Here is an 8909-nt window from a genome sequence, read left to right as displayed (position 1 = left end):
GACCACACATACCCACCCCCCTGCCCATCCTTGACCTGGGATTTCCTCCCTCTCCTTCTGGCATATTTATCTGTATCCTTGCCATTTCAAGACCCAGAACTATGACTCAAGCTAGCTGAAGCAAAAACAAGGTGTTACTGGCACCTGCGACCAAGAAACTCAGACATGGAGATGGCACAGACACAGCCGGGCCTCTCAGCTCACAAAGGGTCCACTGCACTCCTCTCACCCTCCATCCCTCTGCCCCACTTCCCTCTCATTATGGATTCCACCTGAGGTAGGTTTCCTCCACACTGGGGAACGATGAATACTGGCAGCCCACACTATACCTTTGGGGTTTGCAATCCAGAAGATGGGGAGCTCGCACTCCCCTGGCACTCATGTTTCAAATCTCAGAGAGTCTGAGACTCTTCGGTCAATCACCAAGGGGAGAAAACCAGATATGGCCCCTGCCCTCTACTTAGGTTTTCCTGGTTCCCAACAACTACCACGCCACAGGATAAAAGCCACTGGACACTTAACTCCATGGTGGCCATACCATTAACTTCACACAAGTTCCTCTCTCTGCAATCCCCTCATCCCCAACCTGTTCCTCAGGGAAACCCCATATTCATCACTCCAAATCCACCTCAGACTGCATCTCCCTCAGGAAGCACTGGCAACCTCTCCAAGAGGCATAGGTCCTGGGATTCTGCCCCATTAATATCTGAATACCCAGCCCTCCTGAGCAGACAGACAGACATACAGACAGACACACACACACTCTCATTCATACACTCTTGAAAAAATGTGTATGGAACTGAATTTTTGTTTACAATCTGAAGACAGCAGAGTTGTCTACTACTTTTATATATTATTAATTTTACAGTACAATAACATATTCCTCCTTTTAAAAAAGTTAAAATTTAAATGGAATCAATTTGCTATTTTGAAAGTCATTTTTTAAAATATAAACAATTCTCTACAGTTTTATCTGTAGAAAGGTCGGTATTCTAAACAGCTAGTAAAATGATTCATGCCCAATTATAAGTAAAACACAAACAAAATCAAAATACAAGTTATAAAAGTTTACTTCAAAATATTCTGGACCTATCAACTAACTCTCTTCTCAGAATAAAAGGAGGAAGTCAGTCTTTTCAGTTGTCCCAAACAAAACATCTGAGCTCCATCGGACTTTTATTCTAGGTTCACATTTCTCTCATCAGAAGTCCAGACATCCCCGAGCCCTAGAGGCAGGGAGTAGTGTATTTCTGATACACACATCTGTGTCCAAAGTTCATCTCACATTCCTGAGGTTACAAATAAAAAATGTTGGTAACTGATGAAAAATTAGGGAAGTGAGCATGATGGCAAGGTGACTTTGCTTCAAACAAGGTTAAATGAGAGAGACCAAAGAAAGACAGCCTGAAGAGCCTGAAATTACAACCAGGCTTTGCTCTGGTTGTAGAATGTCCTTTGGAACTAACATCCAGGCAAATATTTTACCACCTGCTCAGCCTGCCCAAGGCCCAGAGAGGCCAATGAACAGGAAAACACAAAAGGAGTCTTTTTATCTTCTGCCATCCTGAAATCAAATATAGCCTCAAGTCTCCCTATAAGAATCTAGTAAAACGGACCAGAAAGAGAGCAGCTCAAGTCAAAGCAATATTTTTGGGAGACACGCAAAAACACTAGGGCTTTTGTTTCTATGTCAACCTTCACTGTGGTGGGTAAATATATTTTCTGATATATAAGTAGGATTTTGGGTCAGATAACTAGCAGAGGTACAACACGGCCTTTAGAATCAGGAATCCCAGCTCTGCTGCTTACTGACCGGGTGCGGACAGACAAGCAGTTAAGCTCTCTGAGCCTCAGTTTCTGCACCCTCTCAGTGGAGGGTAGAACACTGCCTGCATCAGAGGTTGTGGGAAGATGTGATGGAACCAGGATGAAAATAAACAACCATACCATAGCTTTCTACCCTACTGTTACATTCCAGACCCCCCCATCCAACACCCTCTTAGACATTTCCACTTGGATCTTGCCCTTCTCTCAAAACCAACGCCCCAACACCAATTCATCTTCCCCTATCATTAGCCAGGATCTCCTCCTAACTCCTCTGGCCCTCCTCCCAACACTCCCATTCTCCAAGATGCCTACCTCCAATGATCAAATTACACCAATGTGCTTATTGCTAGTCAGACTACAGTGCACATGGTAGTCTCAATCCTTGCTGCTAGCAATCTCACTGGGAGCAACATTTAGGAAATGAGAGCAGTCAACTGAGTCATAAACATGTTCAAATCCAGCAATTTGACTTCAGTGGAATCTGTCCTAAGGAAATGACACAAATTAGAGACAAAGCTGCTTCCCAAGATGCTTAGAGCAGGATTATTTAGATCAGAGAAAAAAAGAAAGAGAAAGGAAGGAAACAATTCGGCCATCCAGGAATTGATAAGTTAACTTACAGCACACAGTTTCAACAAATGTTTGTAGTTAATTAAAATGAGAGGGAAAAAAATGAGAGGAAAATGCAAATAATAAGTTTAAATGGCAACATATAAAATTGTAAGTGAGGGGCTCCTGTGTGGCTCAGTGGGTTAAAGCCTCTGCCTTCGGTTCAGGTCATGATCCCAGGGTCCTGAGATTGAGCCCATTATTGGGCACTCTGCTCAGCAGGGAGCCTGCCTCTCTGCCTACTTGTGATCTCTGTCTGTCAAATAAATAAATAAAATCTTTTTAAAAAGTTGTAGGTGAACTTTTCCCTACCTAAAGTAACAAATGCTTAAAAGGAAATAGACTAAAACGGTCCATTTTACTCCATCAATATATAGAGAGCATTTGGGAGAGACTCCTCTCCACTCTGCTTCCAAATAAAGGGACCAAGCCCCAATGTCACTCGATTTGCCTTGACTGAGACCTCTTCTCCCAGATCTCTTCTGCTTCAGGCTGATCACTCCTTGCCTGGCTTCAACAAACTTGTTTCATTACTTCATTACTTCGCTGAGACAATCACTAGTTCCCACTGCCTTGGCCCTTTGAAATCCCACCCCTCTTCTCCATTCACGGAGTATCTTATTTCAGACCCTTGTCATTTGTCTCTTCTTTCTCTGCCAGCAGCGTCATCCCTCCCATCACCACCCACCCCCAATCCATTTTCCTGGCCCTGCGGACAGGAGGGCAGCTCTCAAATCTTATCATTTGACCTGCTAAGAGTTCTTCAAGAGGGCCCTCTCACCGTAAAGTAAGAGAGGAGCTTCCAACTCAGACAAACAAGACCTTCTGTGATCTGACCCCCAAACTGCCTCAGCTTCTGCCAGTCAGGCTGCCACTCCTTCTCCCCCTATTAAGATCCCCCAGTCCAATTCACTGTCCTGTCCCTACCCCTGGCCTACATAGCACTCCAGTCACACATCTGACACTGTGAACACCCTCAGGGCAAGAATTCTACCACTCTTTCTCATGACCAGTGTTACCCTGGGACTCCCTTACTGGACAGGAGGAAGGAGCAGGCTGGTGTATCTCACCTTTCTATACCATTGCCATGTGTATTTCCACGACCAGCTTCCATCTCTCCTTGCTTGGAACTGCCTTCCTGCTGCACTTCCCAAATGTTCCTTGCTCTGTCCCATATGCAGCCACTAGCCACATACAGCTACTGAGCCCTTAAAATGCAGCTAAGGTAAAATGAGATGTGCTAGAAGTGTCCAACACACACTGGATTTCAAAGACTTGATATGAAAAACAGAACGTAAAAAATAGTAATATTTTATATTGGTTACCTATTGATATAATACAGACTAGAGCTGTGGGATTCAATAAAATGCATTATTAAAATTAATGTCACCTCTTTCTTCTTACTTTCTTAAATGTGGCTACTAAAAAATTTGAAGTTACACATGTGGCTCAGTAGTCTAGCCACCCTTCAGGGACCAGCATGAGGAAAACCTTCCTCAAAAGGCCCTTCTGTTTGTGCCACCCTTCATGATCTTTTCTGACCATCTGGAATCCTAAAATGGAGTCCAACATAGAAGCCACTATCTAATTACATACCATACTATATGCTTCCTGGTACATCATTCTTTTTGCTACATCAATACCATTTATAGATGGGGATTTGTAGTAGGGACTCAACCTTTAATTAAACATGGCATCTTTGCTGGAATAAGATAGCAATACACGGAATATTTTTGGTTTCTGTTTTGTTTTGTTGACTCATTTACTCTCCCATTGATGATTTCAACAATGCAGGGAGAACTGGAAGTCAGGGGACCTAATGGCTCTTTGGTCTACCTAATTAACACAATGCATATAGGCCATGTGCATATATAGATCCACGGCTTGGCTCCTTGTAAGGTCTATCTGGTCCTCAGTCTCCACCCTTGTAAAATAAGGTTAATGATATCAGGCCTATCTACAATACACAGTCAGATTAAAGTAGCTAAACAAGTTCTAACTGAAATGAGAACTACTCTACTTTCCACAGTTCGTTGGGTGTTTCGCAGTTGTGTTGTCTTTAACACAAACTAATTTTTAGAAAGAGACAACAAATTTATAGCAACTATCCAACTATAACAACTATGGTGTGGGAAAGTACCTATCAAAGTACTTTTCCTAGTCTGTTCATGATGGAGGGCCAGTAATAGGAAAGGAAACTATTACATGCCTGCTGCAAGCTGAAGTCATTTATACCTTATACTCACAACAAATTTTACGAAGTAGACACGACCATATCCATATGACAGAGTAAAGAAACTGAGGTTCAAAGACAGGCTAAGTAACCAGCCAAAGTGATGCTGCCAACGACTGGAAATCCAGGTCAGTGGTATCATCTTTGTAAAAAAGAACATCTTTATGACTGCTTGAAGACAAATATGTGAAAATCAAGAGTATTACAAGAAATATGCAAATAAAAATACAAGAATAATGTCCATTCATTTCCTTCAAGTAGTTTTCTTGCTCTTGGCTAATTCTTGTCTTTCAGGTCAAGAGGCCATTTTTTTTTTCTTTAAGTAGCAAACAAATAGGGCATATGATGTGCTAGGAACTAGTCCATGAATGTACTGTATTTCTTTAACATATTTAAACCACAGTTGTTGGCCAGAGTTTACGTGAGACATTATCACTAGAAGTCTTCAGACACATTTGCAAAAATGTAGTCCCTATGGGTAAGACTGCAGCCAACAAGGACACTGGGTCATTCCACAAACAAATGCATCCACAAAAAACAGACTCATATCAAAGAACCTGCCTGTGTTACAAAACTGAGGTCATCATGAGCTCAATGAAATGAAAAAAGAAAGTTGCTCAAAATACAATACTGCACCTTAAAGTGAAACCACAAGTACACAGTCTTGAAAATGAACTACTTTCTCAGAATGGTAATAATGTACTGTGCATCTCTAAGAAACCAAACTCATCTAGGTTTAATCGATTCCACCTTTACAAAATGGAGCCAACATAATCCTGCAGACTTGGACAGAACAAAAGTTCAAATTCTCTACCACAGAAACAGTCCCAGAGTATCAAATCTGTTCCTTTATCAAGTGTCCCTGCAGTACCATTTATCGTCACTAGAAGAACTCTGCACAATGCAACCTGTGTGAGCATGAGATTTTACTACAGGGAGGAGACAGGTCAGTTTACCAAGGACACCACACTTCACTTTCACAACTCTTGAAAACTAATCTCTCGTAACAGTAAGTAATGAATTTACATTCATTCCAAACTGAACGAGATAGTGTAAACCTCAAGGAATCTGAGATTGTAAATAACCTCACTTGGGAACCAGGTGTGTGTGTGTGTGTGTGTGTGTGTGTGTGTGTACGCGTGTGTGTGCGCGTGTGCGCGCGCCTGTGTCTGTGCAGCACCTGACTGCCAGGGAGGGGAAAGTGGCGGCTCCGCAGGCCTTGAGGTGACCGGGCTCAAATCCGGGGTGAGTTTACGCTCTGGGCGATAGGACAGAGTCCGAGGGCCAGACTGCCCGCTGTCGGGAACAATGCTGGGCCCCGGAAAGGAAGGTCTCACAGCACCCCCACAACCCCCGCATGCCGCCGGCGTCCCAGCCCCGACCCTCCCCCGGCCCACGTAAGGGCAGAAACCCACGAACCCGGGGTCCCAGGGCGGTCCTCACCCAGCAGCGCCCGCAGGTGCTTCAGGCGTGTCAGCACGTCCTTCTTGGGGTCCAGCACCTTCTGGGTGGACTTCTTCACGTCTCCGTTGCTCCTTCGGGAGAACATACCCCCACCGCGGGAAACCGCCCGCTGGCGGGGCAGGGGCGCCTGCGCCCTGCGAATAACTGCATAGGATCCGGGTCCCCTGTCGCGCGGACCCCTAGCCAACCGCCGGCGGCCGCGGCCGTTGCCTGCGCCTCCGCCGCCGCCGCCGCCGCCGCCGCGAGGGCGGGGCGGGTACTGCGAAAGTTGGCGCAAAAACGCGGTGTCCACGCGGAATCGCCGCCGCACTGCGGGAGATGCGAGTCAGCTCTTCGTATGCCGCGCCAGCGCAGCCCACTTGGACAGGCCAACGGAGGGCGCTAGTTCGCGGGCTGGCTCTGAGCTCCTTCTTGCTCCGGCTGTAGGCGGCAAGGCCTCTCGGGAAATGTAGTTCTTCAGGAGGCGAGGCGCGAGGACATACCTTTCCAGAGTCCCCAAGCTGCTGGACAGCACCCGCCTGCCCCCTCCAGGAAGAGGCCCAGAGCTCCCAACCCTTCACTCCTTGCTCTGGGCCACCAGCCCATTTTCCTCTAGTGCAACATGAACCACAAGAACATCTCAGTAAGAAAAAGTCAAGACTTTAAAATGCAAACTATTTTTCCTTTTGACTTCTAGATTCACACAAAGGAGGGAATCCGAGTCCCTTTGACCAAACTAAAATCAGAGCTCCAGCTTCACATGAACATCAATGGCTTTGGCAGCAGAAAGAGCATCCCTAGACTCTGCGTGAGGAGTCCAGCGGGTACACTTGGTTCCTGGGATCCAGCTTCACTGGGGTATGAGGTAGCCTTGCTCAGAGGGCTCCTCAGGCTCTTGTCTCTTGCTTTGTAGGAAGTGCACCCACCTTCGCTTTGTTGTGCAAGGTCCCACAGCAATCCAGTAGCAGAACCAGAAATAGAACCTGAGGGACCTGACTCTCAGGCTGGTATGCTTTTTCAGATTAGGTGCCTGAAACCTGGAGCAAAACATTGCGATGGAAAATGGCCTGGAGATTTCTTACAAGAGATCTGTAGGATTATTTACTGGCCTCTCGATCCTCTGACGCTCCAAATGTGGAAATTTGAGCGAGTATTTAAGCTGGCTCTTTAAATCATGGGCTTTCCATCCACTTGGAGCACCATTTTTCTCATTCAAGGGAACCTGTAACTTGGGGAGAAACCCAAGAGATGTGACATAGCTTTGTATTCTCATAATTAGCATAATATTAGACCTCCAGAAGAACTCGCTAAAAGTTTATTACAGAAAATGGGATAAGAGCTAGTTCTGTCTATGCTATTTTGATAGCTCTAAAAATAGGCTCTAACAACTAGAAGAAATGTGTTTGCACGCCTGGATGATGGAAATGTTCATATCCGAATCCAAGGAACATGGGATTGTGACTATTTCTTAGAAAAAGATCTTCGATGATCTGGGTGGTCCCTAAATCTAATAACTGTGTTCTATTTATAAGAGACAGAAGAGGAGAAGACACAGAGAAGGCCATGTAAAAATGGAGGCAGAGATTGGAGTCATGTAGCCATAAGCCAAGTGATCCCTGGGGACACCAGAAGCTAGAAGAAACAAGGAAGGATTCTGTCAGGGGGTTGTCCAGAGGGAGCACCAACACCTTGATTTTAGACTTCTGAACTTAAGAAATCATAAAATAAATGTGATTTTAAGCCACCTCGTTTGTGGTACTTTGTTGTAGCAGCCCTGGAAAATGAATACCACCAGATGCTGGAGACAACCCAGAGTGACTGATATTGATTATAAGACTTTGAATAAACAAACAATCAGGAATCCATAATGATACTCAAAAGAATGCTTTGTGATGTCCTAGGTGGGTGTTTCCAGTAGAAAACATAGCGTGTACCTTTGATGATTTAGGACAGAGTTGGGTTTTTGTTTGTTTGCTTTTGTTTTTATTTTTAGCTTATTTGTTTGAAAGAGAGAGTGAGAGCAGGGGGAGGGGATGGGTAGAAGGAGAGGGGTAGGGCAGACAGAGAAGGAGAAGCAGTCTCCCTGCTGAGCAGGGAGCCCCATCTTGTCTCTAGGCCGATTATCATCCAAGGACCCTGCGATCAGGACTTGAGCTGAAGACACGTGCTTAACGGACTGAGTCACCCAGGCCCCCCTGGGTGGGCATTTTTTTAAAAAGAAGAGAATGTGAGAGCCCCAGGTGGCTAAGACCCTTTCTCAGTAACAAAGTGGGAACCTGATCTGAACTGGGTATGTGTTTCAAGATTCTAACCAGGGAAGAGTGCAGGGCTTTAGAGCTTTATAATTCCCTCCATACATCACATACCAGAAAGGATCATGTTTTCCTGATGACAGAAAATTAAATTCACATGTTCAGGAAGACAGAGCCCAAGAAACCAAAACCAAGTGAGGGAAATGAGAGACCAAAATGTCCCAAATAATAAGAGAAACACCTATCAATTCTTAACGTTGTCTGCAGGAGAATTTCAGATTTGTTTGTTTGTTTGTTTTTGTATCCTATTTACATAAATTCAAGCCAACACATATTTACTGAACAATTCACACCATTAAACTGTGATGACCATAGTTTTCTACTTTCCATTCTTTTCTATTTTGCTGAAAATTGGTGTTTCAAGGGCCATGTGAAAACTGCAACTCCTGCCATCATTGATGTTAAATGCTTATCAAGCAATTCTACCATTCATTATTGTTGGATTTATACCCAGCACAGAGTCAGGGTCAGCAGTCCATCACTAT

At 44.7% G+C, this 8909-nt stretch overlaps 1 long non-coding RNA gene across 1 annotated transcript; it reads left to right on the top strand.

Moving 5' to 3' along the window:
* The first annotated feature begins 5855 nt into the window (after positions 1-5855).
* LOC123927180 lies at positions 5856-8018 on the top strand. The gene is made up of 3 exons (XR_006815366.1): positions 5856-5914; positions 6810-6970; positions 7645-8018. It is a non-coding gene; the product is annotated as an uncharacterized LOC123927180 (long non-coding RNA).
* The last annotated feature ends 891 nt before the right edge of the window (positions 8019-8909 follow it).

The sequence above is a fragment of the Meles meles genome, chromosome 16 (assembly GCF_922984935.1).
Source record: "Meles meles chromosome 16, mMelMel3.1 paternal haplotype, whole genome shotgun sequence".
Classification (NCBI taxonomy): Eukaryota; Metazoa; Chordata; class Mammalia; order Carnivora; family Mustelidae; genus Meles; species Meles meles.
This window is presented reverse-complemented; position numbering and strand designations above follow the sequence as displayed.